The 24,967-nt window shown below is 39.4% G+C and overlaps 1 protein-coding gene and 1 long non-coding RNA gene across 3 annotated transcripts in view; both read right to left on the reverse strand.

The window, feature by feature from the left end:
* LOC110005197 (CD276 antigen homolog) overlaps window positions 1–24,967 on the reverse strand; it is a 161,511-nt gene that overhangs the window by 63,494 nt on the left and 73,050 nt on the right. The window lies entirely within an intron of this gene.
* Window positions 5,835–11,110, reverse strand: LOC136180340 (uncharacterized). The gene is made up of 4 exons (XR_010667013.1): window positions 10,194–11,110; window positions 8,482–8,580; window positions 7,812–7,848; window positions 5,835–7,101 (listed from the first exon to the last, which is right to left on the reverse strand). It is a non-coding gene; the product is annotated as an uncharacterized lncRNA (long non-coding RNA).

The raw sequence follows: 24,967 nt of genomic DNA on the forward strand, positions 1-24,967 counted from the left end.
CAGACTCGCTCTCTCTGTCTGTTCCTCCTGCTCGCTCTGCTGTCCGGAGCATTTACCATAAAGATCAGAATACGTGGGCACTTCATATTTAGGGGCGGCTCACTTCACCATGTAAACTCGAGGAGCGGCTGGCTTGACCGCAGTCAATAAAGCATTTGGCAGTTTTTTCGAGCTCTGCGGGAGAAAGTCCACTTCTAGAGGAGCAGGGAGAAAAGGCGACAGCAGCTTAGTGTAATCTGAAAAGGAGAAGATGTGCTGTTTCATCATATAGGGTGAAGTCAGGTAAAATTGGCCAGGTAAGGTTGGAGCATCATAGACCTTCGACAATCTACAACCAATCACAATAAATGATCTTGCACTCATGCTACTTGTTGGAGCCAAATGAGGTGTTTGTTTTGTGTGATGCTATTTTCCTTGTACTTGTGTGTGTTGGCCCTCTACTGGGCACTATGTGTAGCCTGGGCGGATGCTGTGGTTAAGGCAAGGCTCCAGGTGAGGTGGGACAGGTGATTGAATGGAGGCAAACAGTTTTTTTTACCGTGTCAGCCTGTCGGAGTTAAACGCATCCAACGCGGATTTGTTTGTTTTATTTATAGACAGTGGTTCGTCATATTTTCCTTTATTTGATAAGAAGTGTTTAAAAAGAAATGGATTGAAATATCCAAATCAAATCATCAATGGACTGTGTTCATTTCTTCGAGCTAAGCACGCGTCCGAAAGCTTCCACATTCATCCCTCAAGTGACTTTTCTAAACAATATTGGGTTTGTTAAACTTGGTCAATGCACTACTGTAACCCCTTTCTTCTGGTTCTATCTCAGCAGACAGTAGAGATCACGCAACAACTTCTCTCAGGTTCATGGCATTTATTTATCAGCACACAGCTGTCAGGCAAACACAAACATATGATAGGTGATGATGGTAAAACATAGACACATATTTTGTGTCAATTAAGGGTCCAGAAGTGTCTTTGAAGATTCTGCACAAGTGCTATCCATCCATCTGCACTTCCTGCAAGAGAGTGTATGCTGTCCTCCAATGCTGCCCTCTTCTGGTAATCGTCTGAACTGAAGCTCTGAGGCTTCCATTGTAAAGGAGGAAAATAAAGGATATAGAATTACAGCGTTGCTGTGATTTTAAGCATATTCTTCAGAGCTCCAAGCACCTTTCTGAAAACAGACTGCTCCCTTCTCCTAGGGCCCCTAATTAATCTCCTCCTCCTCCCCATAACCTGCCATGCCCGAGCTGTCCACCAGGTGTCCTCAAATACTTTCAACAGACTCTAGCCCTCACCTGCTCTCACTCCTCTCCTGTTGATTCCAGCTATGTGCCTCATGAGGACATATAAATATCATCTATGTATTTTATAAATATTTGTATTAGTGTGAATGCTCGTGCATTGCACACTTAATGTTTTACAGAAAAACACTTCATGAAAACATGCACATGCTTGACAGGTTTTCTTTGAAACAATTATAACAACATATCAAGCAGTAACCTAACAAGCTAACAGTGAAGCTAACAGGAAGTGCAAAACAACTGCACTTCTTCAAGTGGCCACATGGGGCACAAAACAGCAACAAAACAAAAGAAGAGCTTTGGTCTTCAAAGCTTTCTTTATTCATGACAAGAAGGATGCATTGTGGTTAAACTCAAAATCAAAGCTACCAGTTATACCTGATCTGGGGCGTAGTCGCTTTGATTGACAGATGGAGGCTGCTGGCTGTCTGCTGTGTCAACTAAGACCTAAGGGGCCAACAACAACAACCTACAAATGGACCCAATAAAGCACATAAAACACCTTAAAGTCAAAGTGATGGGATTTTTATGAGTCACAAAAAAGAATTTAAAAAAGTCAAAAAATTGAGCAGCAGCCCCCACTCCAAAACTCTTTGGGGCGGCAGTAGCTCAGTCTGTGGAGACTTGGTTTGGGAACCTGTAGGGTCGCTGGTTCAAGTCCTGGTGAAGACCAAAATATGGAAGCTGGAGAGGTGCCAGGTCAGGTCACTACCCGAGTACTGCCCTTGAGCAAGGCTCCAATAGCTCCGGTGTGTACCCTGCAAAGCAACGTGTAGGAGCGCTAAGCAACATTTAGCAAAGTTATAGTGGCAAGAAAACAGAAAGAAACCTCGAAAAGGACCAGACTCATGTTGAACAGACAGATGTAAAGCAAAAGACAGACAGAGACAAACAGAGTAGCAGCAACAACAACAGAAATGAATGAATGTTGTTTATGCTACGGGTAATACTTTGAAAACTCGTGTTGTCTGCACGGCAGTACTCTTTGTCAGAAAGTGGACTGCATTTCAACAGAGCTGATCTGGATCTGTTCTATTTGGTAGTCCCCTCTGCTCCAACCACTTTTAAAGAAACCCAAAGTTGATCCCACTGATTTAAACAATTTTAGACCAATCTCAAAACTTCCATTTTTATCAAAAGTTTTAGAAAAGGTGGTTTCAACACAACTTTTATCTTTTATGGCTGAAAATAACCTCTTTGAGCAATTCCAATCCGGTTTTAGAGCTTGTCACATCACAGAGACGGCCCTACTCAAGGTAACCAATGACCTACTTTTAGCAACAGATAGAGGGGAGGACACAATTTTACTTCTTTTAGATCTTAGTGCAGCTTTTGATACTGTTGATCACACAATTTTAACTGATCGTCTCAGAAAATGGGTTGGTTTAAAGGATTCTGCGCTTAGCTGGTTTTACTCTTATCTTTTAGAAAGAACCTTCGCGGTCACCATCGGAAACTACTCCTCCTCTACCTCTAACATTAACTGTGGTGTACCGCAAGGTTCGGTTTTAGGTCCCATTTTGTTCTACATTTATATGCTGCCTCTTGGCCAATGCCACAATGTCTCCTTTCACTGCTACGCAAACGACACACAGATATACCTTCCTTTGAGACCTGAGGACGCTAGGAGCCTAGCTGCTGTCAGAAACTGCCTAAACGATATCAACTGCTGGATGGCACAAAACTTTCTCCAACTGAACAATTCTAAATCTGAAATCATAGTATTCAACCCGCCAAACTCCACTCATATCTCAAAGAGCAGCCTCGGTCCCTTATTCGCCAATGTCCAACCCACATCCCATATCAAAACAGTTGTCCGATCATGCTTCTTCCATCTACGCACCATCTCCAAAATTAAAACAATTCTAACCCAACTAGACCTTAAAAAGATCATCCACGCCCTCATTTTCTCCCGACTTGACTACTGTAACTCCCTATTTTCCAGAATCATAAATAAGTCACTGTCTCGCCTCCAGCTAGTCCAAAATGCAGCAGCTAGGCTTCTTACTGGTTGTAACAGACGACATCACATCACTCCAATTTTAGCTTCATTACATTGGCTTCCTGTAAGGTTTAGAATCGATTTTAAGATTTTACTCATTACTTTTAAAGCACGAACAGGGCTGGCTCCAAGCTATATAACAGAGCTACTGACACCATATGAGCCAGCCCGCAGTCTTAGATCCTCAGGTGGGGCCCTCCTGGTCGTTCCAAAGTCGAGACTTAAAACTAAAGGTGACCGGGCCTTTTCAGTCAGGGCCCCTCGACTTTGGAACGACCTCCCTGAGGAGATAAGACTCGCAGACTCCCTCAATTCTTTTAAATCCCTTCTTAAAACGTACTTTTACAGACTTGCTTTTATGTGATGTCTTCTTCTTAATGTCTTTTCTTACTGGTTTTACTATTTTTATCTTGTTTTACTTCTTACTGTCCTTTTATTTATGGTCTTATCTCGTATTTATGCTCATATCTTAACTCCTCTTGTGTTTTAACTTGGTAATTTCTTATCTTACTTACGTTGTCTATTTATGTTTCATATTTATATTTACTTTGTATTTTTATTAATATTATAGTTTTGGGTTTTTTGATCCTTTAACCACTTGTTTCTATTTATTTTACTGCTCTTACCTTCTTATTGCTGTTATCTTTTTATTTGCTTTTATCTCTTTTAGTTTCTCACATCTTTTTAAATCTTTGGTCCTCTTGGTCTCAGCTCGTGTTGTTGGGTTCTTGTGTTGCCTGGGTTCTTATGATGGTTCTTGTGATGGTGGGGTTATATATGTCTGTTGGGTATCGTGCACTATGGGTTCTTTTCTGTTGAATTGTATTTAATTATTCTTAGTATTTTGCATTTGTTTGTTCTTGCTGTTGTTTATGTTCTTCTGTGTTTGGTTTAGTTTGTTCTAGTTTTTTCTGTTTGTCAAAGCATTTTGTAAACCTGTGTTTTTAAAAGGTGCTATATAAATAAAGTTATTATAGTTATTATTATTTATGGAAGCATTCTTCTTTCTCTGTTCACCACAAAACAGGAGCTTATCTCACTCTGTTATGATCATCAACCTGTTGTTTTGCTGTTTGTCCAGTTGATGGCAGCATTCCAGTCTATAATGATTTACTGGAATTGAATCTTGACTTATTGAAGTTTGATCTGGAGGAAAGTGATACTGATATGATATGATGAGGAAGGTATTTAATGCTGATATGAAAAACAAACAAATTCAGCCATATCATGATTTTTTTGAATTTTTAGTTAAAAAGATCCCAGCTCATCTTAGCTCACATTTATTCATATTACCCGGCCAGTGACAACCAAGGATCCATGTGCACATCATGAAGCTGCTTTATTTGTGGCAGTGTGTTCTTGTCTACTCGTTTATTGATACTTTGAATACGTCCAATTAACCACAGCATTAATATAAAGGCAGAATCTGTCATTATATGCCGTGGTTCCCAACCTTTAATGGATTGTGAGCTCAGTTTGACTTCACAAAGCTCTGGGGACCACAGACATCCAAAACACATAGAGCTTTTTGCTTGATGCGTGGCGCATCACACATTAATGAGACACACCGAGATACTACAAGTGTGATCGTTTTTAGCATGTGCTACAAGGAACTGGATACCGTCTTGTAGCTTAATTAAGGCATATTATTTATATATTTTATTTTGGTCAATAATTTAAAATTTCAGGGGACCCCATTTGGACTCCATGCGGTACCCCAAGGTTGGGAAAGCCTGCATTATCGAGTCGGACTCATTGAATATTCAACACAGATGGATTTCAGTTGGCAGGCTGTCCTGTGTGAAAACAGCTTAAGAGACATCCATAACCAGAGAGATCAAATAGTGCTGCAATCATATGAACATTTGGTGCTTTAGTGCACCTATGAGTCGGTTTTAAAGAAAAGGGAAGTGAAGAGAACGAGGAAGTGTGATGAATGCTTTGAATGGTCGTGAATAAATCAGATCTTGTGTGGCGATAAGCTGCTCTGTCATCAGATGAACATATAAGGGAAGAAGATGAAAATGGAAACGGGCCAAAACAAGACAACATGCCACCAACCGAGAGAGGAGCGGTGCGAAGTAGAATATCAGAGAGTGTGCAGATGTTTTCACACGGGGCTCCCTGACGAACATCAGGGAGTAAGAACAAGACAAGTGAGGATCTAGAGGGGACGAAACGACGTCAGTAAGTGCAAACAAACAGCTTTAAGCACCCACCTGGGGGAGGGGTTACTGCCCTTTGTGATGTCATGAAGGGAAAATATCCAAAACGGCCTGTTTGAGCACACATTTTCTGAAAAGTGGAGCAGGCAAAAGACTTAGAGGATGGACTTTTCTCATAACTGGGGGGTGGTTTGTAGACGGCCTAGAGACACATTAGTGTTTAATTGTATTTTGGATAATGTGTGACCTTTAATACATCGTCATCAACAACTACATCGACAGCTGCACCACTTTTGCCTGAATGTATTTTTTATTTTCATTAAACAAGAGCTATCCTTCATGACACACAACATGAAACTTTATCACAGGGCTGTTTTATGTTTTTTTTATTTAGACTTTGTTTTATTACCATACAATCACAATTCACAGTTTGTACAAGGTGCTAGTGCTAAAAAACACGATAAAAAAATAATTAAAAGAGTATACAGTTCATTTTACAAACACATACATGTATATAAACCTAATTTTCACGACACACAGAATCTGAATGACTGACAGTAGTTTAAGGACGTTTGTCGTTGATTTCATAAACTCATAAACTTCATAAACTTCATAAACTGCTTTTTCTCCAAACAGGTCAATGATTAACTGTGTGTTACAGAACAGTTAATCATTCACATTTATGATTGATTAGGAGTTTTGTTTTCCACTTTTGGCTTGTCTTCAGTACAGTAGAGAATATTTGGTCTGACAGGCTCGAGCTTGACATGCAGGCTCGATCAGAATTCAAGATTTTAAAGGCATGCGAGGCGGTTTCTCTGAGAACTCGGTTGTGAAAAAAGTTAAATAAACCAAACCTCAAAAAAAGGGCCTATCACAGCCTGCTCTGTTGCCTCCGACCAGTTTGATGGATGTCTGGCATTCCTGAAATGTTTGTCTTATGACTACATACTCTAACACAGTGAATGAAATTCCCAAACTTTTTTGTTCTCCTGATTGCGCCCGCGCAGACTGGCAGAGAGTGTCTGAAAGCACCATGGCAACAGCAAGCACGCCTGTTTTTATGCCTCTAACCCCTCCTAGCACAAAATATATGAATAAAAGAAACGTTGGCAGGAAATAGTTGCATTTCCTTAAAATACATACACACACACACACACACAAACACGAATTAAAAGTATTGCATGATTCTAACCCTTCACTAAAGACATGGAACGTGAAGAGGGAGTAAGAAGGAGGCTGATAAGCTGCCAAAAGCTACAGTTATTGCGTGGGCTAAATCATCACATTATACACTTTTGTCCTCCATAAATCAACATCAGAGACTCCGTGGTGTCGGAACGGTTCCCAATGTGGTTACTTTAAGACAACAGAGCCTGACCTGGACCCCTTTTACTCCTGTTGTCAGCGATATATCAGTCTTTGTTGACATTTTAAACTTGATTGGAGCTCGTTTACTTGGTAGATTAAAGGTGAACAAAGCGCTTGCAGTTTCTGTTAAATCACAGTGATACAAGCTTTACCTGGTTATGTACATGGATGTTTGCATTAGGAAAAGTTAAAATGCTGATGCGGGCTCAAGCAAACAAGAAGTGTTGATTTCAGTGGTCGTCAGTAAGAGTGGTCTTGGTTTCTCCTGCACAGAGAGATGAAGAGAAAAAGAAAGGAAGAGGGAGGGTTAGTAACAAACTTATTACCTTGTTTGGTTGTCTGAATTTGCAACAGTTTTTGATGCCACTTGTTTTAAAATAAGACAATCTGAGAATCCTTAATGATGCATTGTATCAGAAAGTATTGAAGCTTTAATAAAAACTAAAGACCTTCAGTCACAAGCTGTTTTCACATCTGCCTGAAAATCTATATGCACGGTGCAGCAGTCACAGTATATAAACGTCACTCCCCCCCTCCTATTGGCTTGAGCTGAATTCTCCTGATTATATCCTGCTGCGTTTTCACATCAGCTCACTCGGCTGTGGAGAAAAATCTGGCAGGTGGCAAGTGTTGAAGCCCTAATATTTTGAACACAAAGCTGCAATGGCTCATTCAAATTCACACTCGTGTGTCATGAAGATGTGATGGTTTTTTATGTCTAACAAACAGACAGCAGAAGTGGTGACTGTCTAAATTGCACAAACACATTGCTGCCAATGTATTATGTGCAATTTCAGACAATGTGCAGGAGTTTGCCTGTACATTTTTGGCAATAAAAAATGGAAATTCAACCAAAATTGTGCACTTGGGACTAGGTATCGAAACTTTTTTTTTTTAATGTCGTCTAATTCTTACTAGAATTATATTGACGTTTAAATAGTGACAATCCAACTCAAATGTTTGAATTATATTTACCTGTAGTCAGACTTTCTTGAACATCTCCCTCCGTTTCCTGATGAAAAACAGATGAAATGTTAGAGTGTGAATGAAGATTAAATCGTGACTTTAAACACAAAGACGTTCTCGAGACTCATCTTCTCATCACTCCTCTGTAGAGAGAATAAAAATGGCCGACCTGCGCTAAAGTTTTGTTTTAGTCTGGGGGTGGAGTCCATGTGTGGAGATATCAGGGGAGGGTTTTATTTATATTTTACCAGAATCCCACTGTGACATCGCAAGGAGAGCACATTTGAAACAGAGCATTTCCCTCTGTGTTGTAAGACTTATGCAGACCACAAACAAAGGACTGGATGGGTTTATTTCACATTTTGTGGGTCAGTAGACACTCAGGTTACCCAAATATATGTTCAAAAACACTGTAGAAGTGGACTTTTCATAACACAGTATGTCCCCTTTAAGGTCTTACAACAATGCATTTGCAAAGTCCAGGATGCAGGACAGCATCCAACATCCTCCTCTGGTGCAAAATGACATAGGTTTCAATATATTAATAACATTTTGAATTTCAAGAGATTTAAAGTTAAGATGGCTAAATGTTAAATAAACAAGAATGCATTTTCAATGGTCAGTTTTTGAATTCAGGCTGCCATGTTGAATATACAGATATATATTTAATGGTACTCACGCTGAGATCCTATTTTGTAAAGTAGCAACCCCACGATCAGAGACCCGACGACCAACACAGGAGCCACTATCAAAATCATGTTTGAGTCTTGTCCCAGCTCTGAATGAATCAAATAGAAGAAAATAAAAAGTTACAGATGTAATACTTCACATGGATATAAAGATAGAACATAGAAGAAGATATTTGGAACCAGGTTGGTGTGTCATGCAGTGGTGGGAAATTCCCCCTGTGATACTTTTAGCTGCAAACATTCACTTTCTCTGTCTCTCTGGGGGGGGGGGGGGATCTGCCCTCCCAGACAAAGTAGAAAGTAAAGACAACGCCTGGAGGGGATTTTGGTGTTGCAAACGCGCGACTGTCAACTGCAAAACAGATATTAATCAGCTGATGATAAGTGACCGTTTACTGCATTCAGCAGATGTGGGGACTTGTAACAGCTCGGCTAAGGTCACTGCACAGATATCAACGAACCAGTTCATGAGTTTTCCCGTCAAAGAGTATGAACAATGGATCAAAACTTTCATGAAATCAAGAAGCTTGACCCCCCCCATGGTTTAGAGAAAGTACTGGGTCACACTTGGAGACTTATTGATGTCTTACAAGATGGAAGGAAACAAAACTGAAGCAACGTGGGAGGGAAAGTTGCTCCGACTTGTTCTTTTAAGGAAGCTTCAGCCTCTTTGTGGTTTAATGTTTACAAGTTCAGTCTGAGCTGCCAAGATTTTCTTTTCCCCTGCATAATCAAAACAGTCCTGGGGATATTTTGCTCTTTGGACTCAGCTCTCATGGTTAAAATAACAGTTAGTGTTCAAATCAAGGGTGCTGCCAAATAAGCCCTAAGGTTCACCCAGGTTCTTCATATTCTAGAAACAAACAAACACCTGCAAATCCGATTTGATAACGCTGAATATTCACCCTTCTTTAACATCTTGATTTATAGAAATATGTCGTATTTCAGGAACGTCTTTATTGAGCTTCTGGCAGCCTGATTCTGTGTTTTGAGTTTGTGTCAGACTCACACAGTTTCCATCTTCGACATCTTCGACATCTATAGTCGCCTACAAACAGGGGCGTGTCTAAAAAGGGTTGGCGTGGGCCCCCCCTTGAAATCTGATTGGCCACCCCTGGTGCCAATCCCAAAATAACCTAAATATTATTGGCTAATTGATTTGCCAAGGGCGTACTATTTGAACTGATTTGCATCAGGCTGCCAGTAACGTTCTTTGCGAGCCGATTGGTCTCGTTTCCTCTTGTTAGTTCTTCAAACCGCGACTTTAGACTTAATTCTCTTTTTTTGAGGAAATTTGAATGTTTCCTCTCTGTTTCCTCCCAGATTTGTAAAGCAGAACTTTCTTAACACGGGAGCACGTTGGTAACGTTTGAGCATTTGAAGAAAAGGCCATGATGAATGGCTCATCTTTGACCTTCACCTTAACCGTCCATGCTTTGACTTTTCTTTCATTTCCATTTCCAATCCCTCGCCTTAAAACCTCTTCATCATCTTCTCTCCTTCGCTTTTGTTTCTTCCTCTGCCTCGGCCACTAAACAACAGAGCAGACTCTTTACTATACAAAAACATATTACTATAGTAACCACGCTACAAACTGTCTATTCACTATATTCCTTTAAAGCCAACCCCCCCCAAAAAATATGGCTTGAATTCAGATTTTTGATGTCACATTTTGAGTTTGATCATATATTTATCATATCACCTGTGACGTTCAGTCTGGTGTGGTTCTTGTTAAAACCACTGTCTGTGGACACATAACATGTATAAACTCCCTCGTCCTTAACAGCATTTTTGTGAATGAGCAGGGATACGTTCACGTTCTTGTTGTTCCAGGATCGCTCAGCAGCAAATGAATAGCCAGGCAACGGTGTAAGTTCTCCATGGTCTCTAATTGTACGATGGGAGGTAGAGCCTTCGACTATCAGGCCTGCTCGTGGTATCTGCAGTTTTTAAATGTACAACGGGAAGTGCTCATGATGGATTAAGCGGGGTCTATGTAATATAGCCAAGAAGAATCAAATATTTCATGAAATTCCTGCACTGATGAAAGAATTCTCTGCCTCTTCGTCTACTCTGGCGTTGAACACTTTGCAGGTGTACTTGGACAAGGCGGATCCTCGCTGTATATTCAGCATGCTTAAGAGGGTAAACAGACCATTTTGATCTAACAAAGCATTATTGTCTTTGTTAAACCAGCTGAGTCGGCCTTTTGGGTAGCCGGTGGACTTGCATGTCAGGGAACCGTTCGTGATGAGATCAATGTTCTGAGATTGCGACTGAAAAGTAAGCTCTCTGTATTTGGCTTGAAGGAGAACATGGAGATGAAACATGATTATTAATCTGAACTTCACCCCTTTACATCAATCAGTCATCACACTATTATTTTACCACTGATATTTGATGTGTGATAAGCAGGACAAATGTACTTAATGAAAGCAGACATCTTATTTGTCATAGAGAAACAGAAAGTAGCAAAGACACAGAGCAAACAGTGAACATTATCTAAATGTACTATAGGAGGTAGAGCCTTCAGTTATCAGGCCTGCTCGTGGTACCTACGGTCTCTAAATGTACTACGGGAGGTAGAGCCTTGGGTTATCAGGCCTGAGCGTGGTACCAAAAGTCTCTAAATGTACTAAGCGAGGTAGAGTCTTCGATTATCAGGCCTGCTCGTGGTACCGAAAGTCTCTAATTGTACAATGGGAGGTAGAGCCTTCGACTATCAGGCCTGCTCGTGGTACCAAAAGTCTCTAATTGTACGATGGGAGGTAGAGTCTTCGACTATCAGGCCTGCTCGTGGTACCAAAAGTCTCTAATTGTACGATGGGAGGTAGAGCCTTCGACTATCAGGCCTGCTCGAGGTACTTGCAGTTTCTAAATGTACTACGGGAAGTGCTCATGACGGATTAAGCGGGGTCTTTGTAATATAGCAAAGAGTAAGCTCTTTTACCTGCTTTTTGTAAAGTGTCTCAAGATAGCACTTGTTATGAATTGGCGCTATACAAATAAAGATTGATTGATTGAAATACTAGCCTGATGGGGAAGGAAAGTCCCTAGTTCTCGACACAATCTACATTCAATCTAGCTCACTATTACATCTTTCCTGCAGTCCATCTTCTGTCTTTAAGTAGATCTTATAAATGTTTACACAGACGCACACAACTCATGACTTAAAAAATGAGCTCTCAGGGGCTGCTTCGGAGATTAATCATTCCCTCAAAATGATCCATATGTGTGTGTGTGTGTGTGTGTGTGTGTGTGTGTGTGTGTGTGTGTGTGTGTGTGTGTGTGTGTGTGTGTGCCAAAAAGCTGAGACAAAGCTTTATCTTAGAGCTCACCTGTGACGTTCAGTCTGGTGTGGTTCTTATTAAAACCACTGTCTGTGGACACATAACATGTATAAACTCCCTCGTCCTTAACAGCAGTTTTGTGAATGAGCAGGGATACGTTCACGTTCTTGTTGTTCCAGGACGGTTCAGCAAATGAATATCCAGGCAACGATGTAAGTTCTCCATGGTTGTATTTAAGTATGGGTTCCTCAACCCCCTCTTTCCTCCAAGTTATCGCCACGATTTCAGGATCTTCTAGGTCTTCAGCATGGTGGATTACACAGTCAAGTCGTGACTGCTGGTCATACTGTCCAACATTTTGAGTCTTGCAGTGAATTTCCACAGAGGCTCTGAGATGATGGAATGACTCAGCATGACTCTGTGAACTTCCTCCACTGATGAAAGATTTCTCCGCCTCTTCGTCTCCTCTGGCGTTGAACACTTTGCAGGTGTACTTGGAGAAGGCGGATCCTCCCTGTATTTTTAGCGTGCTTGAGAGGATAAACAGACCATTCTCTGTCTTCAGCACCTCCACCTCGGGTTGGTCTAACCGAGGCTTGTTGTCTTTATCAAACCAGCTGAGTCGGCCTTTTGGGTAGCCGGTGGACTTGCATGTCAGGGAACCGTCGGTGTTGAGATCAATGTCCTGAGGTTGAGGCTGAATAGTTGGCACTCCGTATTTGGCTTGAAGGAGAACATGGAGATAAAACATGATTATTAATCTGAACTTCAACCCTCGACATCAATCATCACACTATTATTTTACCACTGATATTTGATGTGTGATAAGCAAATGTACTTTATGACAGCAGACATCTTATTTGTCATAAAGAAACAGAAAGTAGCAAAGACACCGAGCAAACATTGAACAGTCTCTGTTGAAGGTAAATACCAGACTGATGGGGAAGGAAAGTCCCCCGTTCTCCACACAATCTACATTCCATCTAGCTCACTTTTACATCTTTCCTGCAGTCCATCTTCTGTCTTTAATCTTATAAATGTTTACACAAACAGACAGAAAAATTAGCTCTCAGGGGCTGCTTCAGAGATTAATCATTCCCTCAAAATGATCTGTGTGTGTGTGTGTGTGTGTGTGTGTGTGTGTGTGTGTGTGTGTGTGTGTGTGTGTGTGTGTGCCAAAAAGCTGAGACAAAGTTTTATCTTAGAGCTCACCTGTGACGTTCAGTCTGGTTTGGTTCTTGTTAAAACCACTGTTTGTGAACACATAACATATATAAACTCCCTCGTCCTTAACAGCAGTTTTGTTAATGAGCAGGGATACGTTCACGTTCTTGTTGTTCCAGGACGGTTCAGCAAATGAATATCCAGGCAACGATGTAAGTTTTCCTTGGTCGTATTTAAGTACAGGTTCTTCAAACCCCTCTCTACTCCAAGTTACCACCAAGATTTCAGGATCTTCTACGTCTCCTTCAGGGTAGTGGATTACACAGTCAAGTCGTGACTCCTGCTCATACTGTCCGATGTTTTGAGTCTTGCAGTGAATTTTCACAAAGGCTGTGAAGAAAGAATCACATGAATACCAAGAAGAATCAAATATTTCAAACTCCATATGACGGAGGATCTTACCATAACCCTGTGAAATCCCTGCACTGTTGAGGACAGCGAGCGTTAAGAGCAGAAAACCAGCGGAGGCCATGTTCCTTTACCTGAAATGAAAGTAAAATAATTGAATGCTTTATGCTGCATTCATGTGGTGTCGGCAGGGTTGGGAAGTAACGGATTACATGTAACGGCGTTACGTATTTAAAATACAAAATAAGAGTAATTGTATTCCGTTTTAGTTACAGTTTAAATTGGTGTATTCTGAATACAGTTACTTTCTCAAACAAAGGATTGCCGGTAGGGATTACTTTACGGCACTACACGCAGGTTGCACTGTGCGGATGCAGAAGCAGGTGGCATTATGTGCGCAGGTGCGCTGCAAGTCAGTGCGCGAGAGCACTTTCCACACAACCGAACGACAATGGCAGAGGATGAGAAAAACGACCAGGAGGAGGACAAAAATGCATTTTTGGCATGGAAATTCAGAGGTCAAGAAGGCCGCAACATCACAGTGTTTACATCTTTCAAATGACAGAAAAATAAATGGCATGCATTCATTTTTTAATTTGATTCAATATTCTAATCGTTAAGGAATAGGAACACCTTGATTAAACTACAGGCTATTGTTGCCATATAGCCAAACAAAACTGAACATTCACAGCCTCTGCATTGTATAGAATTTCAACATTGACATTTATGTCTTCCTATTTCCCTCTTTTCGCCAACATTATATTTTAAACTGGGGATTTCCTTTTTCTCGGGTCGCGCGTCTCTCCCCCAGCTCGCCCCCTCCGGTGCGCTCCTCTCCATAATGCGCTCGTCTCCTTCCTCTAAAGCCCGCTGCTGAGCACTCTGTAGGACGCTTGGATTGGGGGACCTCTCCACTGTTTGTACCCCCGTCTTCGATACCTCTTTCCAGGGCATTTATATCCGATCAGACACAGCGCTGGCCAGCTGTCCGGTGCGCAACAACGGCGAGTGTAGAGCGTCCGTGCCAAAGAGGACACAGCTCACACCTCCTGCGCAATGTATGACACTTCATTCTTAAGATGAAGGGAAGAAAAGAGAGGCCCTGTTTAATGCCGAGGTTTTCTTATAACCAAAATATTCTTTGTAATATTGAGATTTATCTGCTATAACTCGAAAGTATTGTGCGTTTATTTGCCTCTCCCACTAATACCTATTTTGCGCTTGCAGTCATCCTGCTTTCTGTCCAAACGCTCCGTGATGTAAACCAGTAGAACACGCAAAAAAACTAACTTAAATATTACCGCCTCCACAAGGTTTGCACCTGATGTCATTCGCGCAAATCTTAGTAGATCACCCGCAAAACGCCCACCAACCAAACGTGCAAACTTTTGGAGTGAACACGCAATTTAGTACTCTTTACTTGGGAGCTTAGTTAAATCAGGCCCTTATAGTAGAGGAACTTGGGCCCCTAAAAGTTGAGAGACCCCTACCCGAGGTAGAACAAAGCACGACCATATTTTTTCATAAATTGAACATGTCTAGTTTATGAAACGGATTGTTGTATAAAAATATTTTACTGCAAAATAACTTTTTTTTGGATGTTTTATGCATCTTACCAAAAAATGAAAATAGGTCAAATTAGGGCTTCTCCAAAAGGGACAGCTCTAGCCTTATCACACGTATCTCTGGGAATCAGAATCAGAATTTCACCAGATATGGACAGGATGTTCACAGATAGTTATCAGTTACAATTATGCAAAGTTTTTATCAATACCATTTTCATTTTTTGAATTTTTAACACTTGAAAAGGTAAATGTATATCAAAGTCTGTCATTTTTTAAGTAAGGACACCAAACATTAAAATATGTCATTTGTATCTTCTTTAGACTGTTATCTCAACATAAAAGTAAGTTATGTGACTTCTCACTTGACCCTATGCTGTCACCAGCCCCAAACAGGAAACTAGTGCAGCCAGGATTTCAGGGCGACCTGGTACAATGGGGCCCTATGAATGTGTATGTAGGAGGAGGTGGCCACAAACAATTGATTAAGACTCAACAAGACACAATATAATTGTATTCTGTAATATATATATAATTAAACATTTTATAGTTATTTCTAATACATTTTGTCTCATATTTTCTATCTTGTATATGATTTATATGATGACACTCAGAGTCAACCCGCTGCTTTCAACAATATTGTCAACTATGACATTGTTTCTATTTCATTCTAAAAAATTAAAGCATTGTCTTGACATCAGTTGTGAAATATTAATGATCTAAAAAACAGTATTGATATATATAAGCTTGAGTTCTTAGAAATTAAATATACTTCATATAGTCTATTTGTATATCGGCCATACAGCCTGTTGTAGTTTTTTTAATGTATTTCAGTCATATAAAGATGGTGTGTCATCACCATATCTCCTTCTTTTAAGAAGAACCCTAGTTACTCCAGAGGATACACTGGATGAAGGGATAGTTTTTATAATACCCTAAGTATGATAAAGTGTTAAAAAAAAAGCTACAATAGTTATTTTTGTTGAATGATTTATCAGGCAACCAATGGAGCTGGGATACAAAACAATTCTTATGATGGCGTAAATGTGTGTAAGGTAAATTAGGATAACAATCATGCAGACATGTTTATAAAAAACGTCTTTATACACTTATTTTACCTCATTATATATAATGACATTTGAGTTTTAAATGCTAATTACAAAGGACGATTTCCACGTTTAGACAAACTGACTGCGAACCTGAGAGCTTAACATTTTGCAACTAAAAATCTTTGTCTCACACTTAAGCATCCCCTGTGGACAAAGTTTGACCTCTTACCTCACAGGAGCTTTAAGAAAACAATTGCTGCAGAAAATAACTATCAACAAAGTCAACCAACCAAAAAACACAACCAAATCAAGACACCATAACTAAATCAAGACACCATAACCAAATCAAGACACCACAACCAAATCAAGACACCACAACTAAATCAAGACACCACAACCAAATCAAGACACCATAACTAAATCAAGACACCATAACTAAATCAAGACACCACAACCAAATCAAGACACCACAACCAAATCAAGACACCATAACTAAATCAAGACACCACAACCAAATCAAGACACCACAACCAAATCAAGACACCATAACCAAATCAAGACACCATAACTAGATCATCAATAGAAAAGATTGCAGATGGTTAAACCTTTCTCAGGCATCAAAATCACTTGTACACCCACTGGCTTTAGTCTGATGAGCATTTAGCGTCTGATCAACATTGCCCTGCCTCCAAAGATAATAGTCCCCTTCGGATTCTCCATTCATATAATCTATTCTAAGAAAAATGACAACATATAACCAAACTCACAACCTTTTTGTTTGAAAATACATTTAGCTATGTTCTATTGTCTGTGGCTGGATTGCCTGTAATGACTTTTCCTTGCATTTTGTTGTGTTGGCTGCATGTGGTTATTGTGTCAATATTGTCTACTTTTTGTCGATTGCCTTTATTTTGCTGTATTTGATTGTGTTGAATGCATTTCTACAGTTCTACAATTTATATAGCAGACACTTTTATCCAAAGCAACATACATCAGAGAGTAAGTAAAACAAAAGCGAGGATCTAGAGAGGAGGAAAACAATGTCAGTAAATGCAAATTAACAGCTTTAAGTCAGATCGGACACTAATGCTGACAGGCAGTGCACAGAGGCAAAGCACAACATTGACAGCAGTTTCTTGGGAGCTCAATCAGTATAGAAACCATCTTATAAGTCGTCGTTATCAAACAAAAACTATCATCATCAATGATAATTAGGTTACGTTGTCTTGATTTGGTTGTGTTGTCTTTGGTTGTGGTGCCTTGATTTGGTTGTGTTGTCTTGATTTGGTTGTGTTGTCTTTGGTTGTGTTGTATTTGGTTGTGTTGTCTTGATTTGGTTGTGTTGTCTTTGGTTGTGTTGTCTTGATTTGGTTGTGTTGTCTTGATTTGGTTGTGTTGTATTTGGTTGTGTTGTCTTTGGTTGTGTTGTCTTGATTTGGTTGTGTTGTCTTTGGTTGTGTTGTCTTGATTTGGTTGTGTTGTCTTGATTTGGTTGTGTTGTCTTTGGTTGTGGTGCCTTGATTTGGTTATGTTGTCTTGATTTGGTTGTGTTGTCTTTGGTTGTGTTGTATTTGGTTGTGTTGTCTTGATTTGGTTGTGTTGTCTTTGGTTGTGTTGTCTTGATTTGGTTGTGTTGTCTTGATTTGGTTGTGTTGTCTTTGGTTGTGTTGTCTTGATTTGGTTATGTTGTCTTGATTTGGTTGTGTTGCCTTTGGTTGTGTTGTCTTGATTTGGTTATGTTGTCTTGATTTGGTTGTGTTGTCTTTGGTTGTGTTGTATTTGGTTGTGTTGTCTTGATTTGGTTGTGTTGTCTTTGGTTGTGTTGTCTTTGGTTGTGGTGTCTTGATTTGGTTGTGTTGTCTTTGGTTGTGTTGTCTTTGGTTGTGTTGATTTGATTTGGTTGTGTTGTCTTGATTTGGTTGTGGTGTCTTGATTTGGTTGTGTTGTCTTTGGTTGTGTTGTCTTTGGTTGTGGTGTCTTGATTTGGTTGTGTTGTCTTGATTTGGTTGTGGTGTCTTGATTTGGTTGTGTTGTCTTGATTTGGTTGTGGTGTCTTGATTTGGTTGTGGTGTCTTGATTTGGTTGTGTTGTCTTTGGTTGTGTTGTATTTGGTTGTGTTGTCTTTGGTTGTGGTGTCTTGATTTGGTTGTGTTGTCTTTGGTTGTGTTGTCTTGATTGGGTTGTGTTGTCTTTGGTTGTGTTGTCTTGATTTAGTTATGATGTCTTGATTTGGTTGTGTTGTCTTTGGTTGTGTTGTCTTGATTTAGTTGTGACGTTTTGATTTGGTTGTGTTGTCTTGATTTGGTTGTGTTGTCTTTGGTTGTGTTGTCATTGGTTGTGGTGTCTTGATTTGGTTGTGTTATCTTTGGTTGTGTTGTGTTGTCTTGATTTGGTTGTGTTATCTTTGGTTGTGTTGTGTTGTCTTGATTTGGTTGTGGTGTCTTGATTTGGTTGTGTTGTCTTTGGTTGTGTTGTGTTGTCTTGATTTGGTTGTGTTGTCTTTGGTTGTGTTGTCTTGATTTGGTTGTGTTGTCTTTGGTTGTGGTGTCTTGATTTGGTTGTGTTGTCTTTGGTTGTGTTGTGTTGTCTTTGGTTGTGTTGTCTTGATTTGGTTGTGGTGTCTTGATTTTGTTATGATGTCTTGATTTGGTTATGTTGTCCTGATTTGGTTGTGTTGTCTTGATTTGGTTGTGGTGTCTTGATTTGGTTGTGTTGTCTTTGGTTGTGTTGTCTTTGGTTGTGTTGTCTTTGGTTGTGTTGTCTTGATTTGGTTGTGTTGTCTTTGGTTGTGTTGTCTTGATTTAGTTATGATGTCTTGATTTGGTTGTGTTGTCTTTGGTTGTGTTTTCTTGATTTGGTTATGTTGTCTTGATTTGGTTGTGTTGTCTTGATTTGGTTGTGGTGTCTTGATTTGGTTGTGTTGTCTTTGGTTGTGTTGTCTTTGGTTGTGTTGTCTTGATTTGGTTATGTTGTCTTGATTTGGTTGTGTTGTCTTTGGTTGTGTTGTCTTTGGTTGTGTTGTCTTTGGTTGTGTTGTCTTGATTTGGTTATGTTGTCTTGATTTGGTTATGTTGTCTTGATTTGGTTGTGTTGTCTTTGGTTGTGTTGTCTTTGGTTGTGTTGTCTTTGGTTGTGTTGTCTTGATTTGGTTATGTTGTCTTGATTTGGTTGTGTTGTCTTTGGTTGTGTTGTCTTTGGTTGTGTTGTCTTTGGTTGTGTTGTCTTGATTTGGTTATGTTGTCTTGATGTGGTTGTGTTGTCTTTGGTTGTGTTGTCTTGATTTAGTTATGATGTCTTGATTTTGTTATGTTGTCCTGATTTGTTTGTGTTATCTTTGTTTGGTTGGTTGATTTTGTTGATGGTTATTTTCTGCAGCAGTTGTTTTCTTAAAGCTCCTGGGAGGATTGTTTTGGTTGGTTATGGAGCTCACTTAAACTGATATCGTGAAATGGTTTACAAAAGCAAACAAGACCTTAAGATAGAATATATTTTCTTCTGTGAAGTTATTCTTATTCGTTACTGCTTTCAGCGGGTTGCTGTCATTTTCTACAGCCAAGATTCAGAGTTAGGGATATATTTGACAGTTCAAACTTGGCAGAAGGAGATTTTTCATCAGTAAACACAAATTACATAAGCACAGGACAAGATCAGCGAAGAGATAAGAGGTCAAACTTTGTCTCCAGGGGATGCTTAAGTGTGACACAAAGGTTTTTAGTTGTACGGTGTTAAGCTCTCAGGTTCACAGCCATATTGTCTTAAGTGGAAATCATCCTTTGTATTTAGCATTTAAAACTCAAATGTCATTATATATAATGAGGTAAAATAAGTGTATAAAGACGTTTTTTATAAACATGTCTGCATGATTGTTATCCTAATTTACCTTACACACATTTACGCCATCATAAGAATTGTTTTGTATCCCAGCTCCATTGGTTGCCTGATAAATCATTCAACAAAAATAGCTATTGTAGCTTTTTTTTTTAACACTTTATCATACTTAGGGTATTATAAAAACAATCCCTTCATCCAGTGTATCCTCTGGAGTAACTAGGGTTCTTCTTAAAAGCAGGAGATATGGTGACGACACACCATCTTTATATGACTGAAATACATTAAAAAAACTACAACAGGCTGTATGGCCGATATACAAATAGACTATATGAAGTATGTTTAATTTCTAAGAACTCAGGGTTATATATATCAATACTGTTTTTTAGATCATTAATATTTCACAACTGATGTCAAGACAATGCTTTAATTTTTTAGAATGAAATAGAAACAATGTCATAGGTGATAATATTGTTGAAAGCAGCGGGTTGACTCTGAGTGTCATCATATAAATCATATACAAGATAGAAAATATGAGACAAAATGTATTAGAAATAACTATAAAATGTTTAATTATATATATATCTTACAGAATACAATTATATTGTGTCTTGTTGTTGAGTCTTAATCTATTGTTTGTGGCCACCTCCTCCCACATACACATCCATAGGGCCCCATTGTACCAGGTCGCCCTGAAATCCTGGCTGCACTAGTTTGCTGTTTGGGGCTGGTGACAGCATAGGGTCAAGTGAGAAGTCACATAACTTGCTTTTATGTTGAGATAACAGTCTAAAGAAGATACAAATGACATATTTTAATGTTTGGTGTCCTTACTTAAAAAATGACAGACTTTGATATACATACCTTTTGAATTTTTGTTTCAATTTTCAATTTCCGCCTAAACTACATGTGTGTTTAAGTGTGAAAAATTCAAAAAATGAAAATAGTATTGATAAAAACTTTGCATAATTGTAACTAATAACTATCTGTGAACATCCTGTCCATATTTGGTGAAATTCTGATTCTGATTCCCAGAGCTGTCACTTTTGGAGAAGCCCTAATTTGACCTATTTTCGTTTTTTGGTAAGATGCATGAAACATCCAAAAAAAGTTATTTTGCAGTAAAATATTTTTATACAACAATCCGTTTCATAAACTACACATGTTCAAGTTATGAAAAAATATGGTCGTGCTTTGTTCTACCTCGGGTAGGGGTATCTCGAAAACTAAAGCCTTTTTGGGGGGTTTGTTCCTCTACTATTAGAGTTTAACAAGTGGCAAAATGAATGCTGAATGATGAAGGAAAGCACATTTGGCAGAATTAAAAACAATCCACTAGTGGTGGAACATGCCAGCAGCCTACCATTTAGTCCATAAATGTATTGGCACCACTAGGGTTGCAGGACAAAATTTACCACATTGGTGTTTTGTGTACTTGCATAAGAAGGCAGTAATTAGATCGTTCTCTAAAAACTGCCAAATGCTTTATAGACTGCGGTCAAACCAGCCGCTCCTCGAGTTTACATGGTGAAGTAAGCCTCCAGTCCGGAGCATTTACCATAAAGATCAGAATACGTGGGCACTTCAAATTTAGGGGCGGCTCACTTCACCATGTAAACTCGAGGAGCGGCTGGTTTGACCGCAGTCAATAAAGCATTTGGCAGTTTTTTCGAGCTCTGCGGGAGAAAGTCCACTTCTAGAGGAGCAGGGAGAAAAGGCGACAGCAGCTTAGTGTAATCTGAAAAGGAGAAGATGTGCTGTTTCATCATATAGGGTGAAGTCAGGTAAAATTGGCCAGATAAGGTTGGAGCATCATAGACCTTCGACAATGTACAACCAATCACAATAAATGATCTTGCACTCATGCTACTTGTTGGAGCCAAATGAGGTGTTTGTTTTGTGTGATGCTATTTTCCTTGTGCTTGTGTGTGTTGGCCCTCTACTGGGCACTATGTGTAGCCTGGGCGGATGCTGTGGTTAAGGCAAGGCTCCAGGTGAGGTGGGACAGGTGATTGAATGGAGGCAAACAGTTTTTTTTTACCGTGTCAGCCTGTCGGAGTTAAACGCATCCAACGCGGATTTGTTTGTTTTATTTATAAACAGTGGTTCGTCTTATTTTCCTTTATTTGATAAGAAGTGTTTAAAAAGAAATGGATTGAAATATCCAAATCAAATCATCAATGGACTGTGTTCATTTTTTCGAGCTAAGCACGCGTCAGAAAGCTTCCACATTCATCCCTCAAGTGACTTTTCTAAACCATATTGGGTTTGTTAAAATTGGTCACTGCACTACATTATTTTTTTACATTATTGTATTTTTTTTACATTATTGTATTTTTTTATTTAAATGATGTAAATATGTTTGATCTGTTTTTAACTTCTATTTTTATTTTTTATAAGTATATTCCTGTCCCTTGTTTTCTGGAGCTACTCTAATGCACAAATTTCCCCCACGGGGGATCAATAAAGTTTATCTTTATTTTTATCTTTATCTTTATCTTTATCTTTATCTTCCAAGAATAAGGTAAATACACAATAACTAATTACAGGGAAAGACTATTGTCTTCTCATTATTTAAAAAAAAAATAGTAAGGCTTTGTAGATCACAATCAAAAGGCTAGCAAAAGAAACCCTTTATTAAAAGGGAATCAAATACTTAGATTTCTTCATTCTACTTTTTTTTTAAATTTGTTTTCTCAGAATCAAGCCTGTTAACAAATAATGTGGTTCATTTTTTTGTAAATTCTGTATTAAGCTCAGGTTATTGAATGGTGAAACAACAGTCCGCTTGTTTGCAAAAATTGTGCCTAGGTTTATTTTCATAGTTGACAAAAAATGTGGAAAATAGTAAAAGCAGTCGGAAAAAAAAGAAAAAACATACATTGTACAGAACATTTTCTATTTTAGGAATATTTTTCAGCCCTTGCTAACATGAAAAAAATATATATATATGACAATCTGAATGAGGCCTTGGGCCAAAATCTGTTCTGATTCTTTTCTAAGTGTTAAAACTAATAACTAATGTACAAGAGAAATAGTTCAGAGGGACACCTGTAGTAAACCTGCATCTATGTTTGGAATAATCTGTACACTGGCATTGACTGGAAAAACACTTTGTTATTACCAAGGAAATATTTTGTGTCAATTAAGGGTCCAGAAGTGTCTTTGAAGATTCTGCACAAGTGCTATCCATCCATCTGCACTTCCTGCAAGAGAGTGTATGTTGTCCTCCAATGCTGCCCTCTTCTGGTAATCGTCTGAACTGAAGCTCTGAGGCTTCCATTGTAAAGGAGGAAAATAAAGGATATAGAATTACAGCGTTGCTGTGATTTTAAGCATATTCTTCAGAGCTCCAAGCACCTTTCTGAAAACAGACTGCTCCCTTCTCCTAGGCCCCTAATTAATCTCCTCCTCCTTCCTATAACCTGCCATGCCCGAGCTGTCCACCAGGTGTCCTCAAATACTTTCAACAGACTCTAGCCCTCACCTGCTCTCACTCCTCTCCTGTTGATTCCAGCTTTGTGCCTCATGAGGACACATAAATATCATCTATGTATTTTATAATTATTTGTATTAGTGTGAATGCTCGTGCATTGCACACTTCATGTTTTACAAAAAAACACTTCATGAAAACATGCACATGCTTTACAGGTTTTCTTTGAAACAATTATGACAACATATCAAGCAGTAACCTAACAAGCTAACAGTGAAGCTAACAGGAAGTGCAAAACAACTGCACTTCTTCAAGTGGCCACATGGGGCACAAAACAGCAACAAAACAAAAGAAGAGCTTTGGTCTTCAAAGCTTTCTTTATTCATGACAAGAAGGATGCATTGTGGTTAAACTCAAAATCAAAGCTACCAGTTATACATGATCTGGGGCGTAGTCGCTTTGATTGACAGATGAAGGCTGCTGGCTGTCTGCTGTGTCAACTAAGACCTAAGGGGCCAACAACAACAACCTACAAATGGACCCAATAAAGCACATAAAACACCTTAAAGTCAAAGTGATGGGATTTTTATGAGTCACAAAAAAGAATTTAAAAAAGTCAAAAAATTACTGAGGGAGGCTCCCGCAGCAGCCGCCACTCCAAAACTCTTTGGGGCGGCAGTAGCTCAGTCTGTGGAGACTTGGTTTGGGAACCTGAAGGGTCGCTGGTTCAAGTCCTGGTGAAGACCAAAATATGGAAGCTGGAGAGGTGCCAGGTCACTACCCGAGTACTGCCCTTGAGCAAGGCTTCAACAGCTCCAGCGTGCATCCTGCAAAGCAACGTGTAGGAGCGCTAAGCAACATTTAACAAATTTATAGTGGCAAGAAAACAGACAGAAACCTCGAAAAGGACCAGACTCATGTTGAACTCGTACACTGTAAATATGAATATACGAAGCCTGAGTGATTTCACCCATCTGTTCCTGCAGGGGGCGCTGGAATCCCACTGATGGCGGTCTCCATGCTGGAAATCACGTCTCAGCCTAACTTTCATTCAACCTAACGAGCTGAGGCGGATTTTAAGCCTTCTGACAAACCGTTACACCGTGTCCGCTTGTCATTTAGCTCAGCTACGCTCCTTATTTTGAATAACGCTTATCCTTCATAAAATCAAAACAGCTGAGTTGTTAAAAAAAATCACCCATCTTACAGTGTGTGCCGATCGAGATATGAGCTAACCAGACCTATTTAGTTATTTAAACCAGGTTGAAAACATGTTTATTTATACTGTAGCGTTTTTAAAATGGGGTGTGTATGTGACTTCTGGTGCTTCTGCAGCCAGCCTCTAGTGGACACTTTTTTTTCCCACATTTTTCGACACCAGAGGTTTCTGCTTGGTTGAGGGGCCATCTGTCACAATGGTGTTGGGCTTGTAAAGTGAGATAGACAGACAGATGTAAAGAAAAAGACAGACAGAGACAAACAGAGTAGCAGCAACAACAACAGAAATGAATGAATGTTGTTTATGCTACGGGTAATACTTTGAAAACTTGTGTTGTCTGCACGGCAGTACTCTTTGTCAGAAAGTGGACTTTATTTCAACAGAGCTGATCTGGATCAGTTCTATTTATGGAAGCATTCTTCTTTCTCTGTTCACCACAACAGGAGCTTATCTCACTTGTTCTGCAGGCTGGATTTAGATGCAGGCAGAACCAACAAACCAAACTGAAACAGTAACTGCAGGA

Source organism: Labrus bergylta, chromosome 1 (genome assembly GCF_963930695.1).
Source record: "Labrus bergylta chromosome 1, fLabBer1.1, whole genome shotgun sequence".
Lineage (NCBI taxonomy): Eukaryota > Metazoa > Chordata > Actinopteri > Labriformes > Labridae > Labrus > Labrus bergylta.